Source organism: Mus pahari, chromosome 13 (assembly GCF_900095145.1).
Source record: "Mus pahari chromosome 13, PAHARI_EIJ_v1.1, whole genome shotgun sequence".
Lineage (NCBI taxonomy): Eukaryota > Metazoa > Chordata > Mammalia > Rodentia > Muridae > Mus > Mus pahari.
Window position 1 is genome coordinate 8,357,305 of NC_034602.1, and position 2,734 is coordinate 8,360,038.

The window sequence follows — 2,734 nt, forward strand, 5'->3', positions numbered from 1 at the left end:
TATTAATAATATATGGTATAAATATATAATATATAGTATAAATATATAATATTATATAGTATAAATAATACATAGTATATATACAATAATATATAATATATAGCATATAGCATATAGTCTATAATAGGTATTCTATATTAGTTTATATATTATATATATGCATATTTATATATAGCTATATTATATATTATATATACTACATAGTATACATATACTCTATCATGTATATATTATATTCACTTATATTAATATGTAACATATATTGGTATATAGTATACTATGTTCTACACTAATGTATATTATGTGATATATGATATATTATATTCTAATATATAGTGGTATATTATATACTAACACATGATGATATACACTTATAGATAATGATAGGTTTTACACTTACATAATGATATACACTAATATATAACATATAATATATAATATATAATGACATATTTTATACAAATATATAATTATATGTTATATAACTTGTATATATGGCACAATAGAAAAGAAAGTCATTCTAGAAGTACAAGCCCTTAAGCCGCATATTATGATAATTCTGTGTTTGAAAGGCATTTCTGTGACTGACAACATGTTTAAACTATATATCACTTTCTAGTAATAGTTGAATTGATAGAATGCAGAAACCTCACACTGCACCTGATACAAATAATTAAATGAACACATCTCTAAAAATTAGTTTTTTTTTCTCCTCCTTTTCTTAATGCAGGGTTTTAGGTAGCTCAGGTTGACTTCAAATTTACTATGCCATGATTAGTTGAGGTTGGTTTTAAATGTCTAATCCCCCTGTGTCTATCTCTCAAGTGGTGAGATTACAGGTATGTTCCACCATGACAAACAAGTTTTCTTTTTGTGCTAGCTAATTAAGTACAGAGTTTTAATTCTATAGCATAACAGCAAAAATTGGCCTAGGCTTGTCCACATAAACCACTAAACCAGTTATAGCTAATAGATGCTAAAGGGACTTGTTTTGTTACAGAGATTTTTTTCTTAATTAAAAAATTGGAAGATATATATATATATATATATATATATATATACATACATACATATATATATACATATACATATGTGTGTGTGTTTGTGTATTATGAGAATATTTTGCTTTCATGGGTATATGTGCACACTGTATGTGCCTATGGATGGTTGTGAGTCACCATGTAGGTGCTGGGAATCATATCTAGGTCCTTTGCCAGAATATCAAGTGCCCTTGACTGCTGGGCTGTCTTTCTGCTCTCCTTGCTAGGTAGTTTTTATAGGTATTAAATGTTATCTTGCATGCTAAAGCCATCATTTACACAGGGCAAAACTGGGCTTCTATAGGTATGTGTGTTCTGTTGTAACTTTGAAATCACTATATATTTTAATATTAGAGCATAAACAGTGGCAAATGGTTCTGTATTCTGACTATAGTCATCTACTCACGTGCATACCAGGACCATCAATGCTGAGCCTGGTGACTATAGTCATGTACTCACTTGCATGCCAGGACTATCAATGCTGAGCCTGGTGTGCAGACCTGCAATCCTGAAAGTTCAAGGTCTGGCATCTGGTAGCTCAGGGAGACCACGTGTAAGCTAATAGCAATAGAAATTATTTAAGGGCTAGGGATATGTAGCACAGTGTAGCATGCTTATCTACTATGCACAGTGCTCTAAGCTTAATTCCCAGCACTGAAAACAGAACAAAACACCGTAAAGACCACCCAGTTCTACTGGTCCATTAAGAGGTCTGACCTTGAACAGCACTGAAGTGGGGACTTAATAGTTCTTTGGAAAGTCATTTATGTTGGATGATGTCTTGCTGAAGCAAACATGTGAAGGGCTGTTTTCCTGAAGTGGACACAGGTAAAAGGATGTTCTGTTAAAGCAAGCACATGAAAGGACATGTGATAAAGGATTCTCCGCTAATGGACACATATTATGGGTTTGCCTTATGTTGCATAGTTGAACTCCATTTGTCAGAACTCCACAAAGAGAAATGCACACAAAAAAAAAAACTGCCAGTGGTGTGCTGCAGTTTCTTGCTGCTTCTGCACACTCTGAACATGTGATATTTGGAGAAAATATAAATAGAACTCAACTTGCTTCCTTGAGAGGCCCAGTTCCCACCATCCCTGTTGGTCCGAATCCCTCCTGCCTGGCTGTTCCTGCTAGGTCATGCCACCTGCTGCTATCCTTACACTACCGAACTGGACAGCTGGTCTCTCTGTGAAGTGTTTGCTAGTGGATGGAGCTGCTGCTGCTGACCTGTGAACCGAACTGCTGATTTCCTAATAACAGAGATGGGATTTTCAGCAAAGAACCATTTCTAAACAGGTCCACTTCCTCCGTGTCCTTTCTTTTCCACTAATTCTGGTGGGTGATAGGCTGGAAGGGAGATTAAAGCATTTAAGAACCATCATTAAAAGTAGGTTTTGAAAAAATTAGAGTTACACAGGACCTCAGGCATACTGGAATGATGTTTGTAGTTCTATATGTCTTCATGATCAGGAAACCTTCTTTCTTGGTTTAGATCCAAGTCTACCAGTCTTAATGTGAGCTACTTCATTGGTTCCTTCTGTCCTCTGACCTCCTGGAAGGATTTCTTTCTTTCTTTCTTTCTTTCTTTCTTTCTTTCTTTCTTTCTTTCTTTCTTTCTTTCTTTCTTTCTTTCTTTCTTTCTTTCTTTCTTTCTTATTTTTTTTTTCCCAAGCAGTGATGTGCATGCCTTT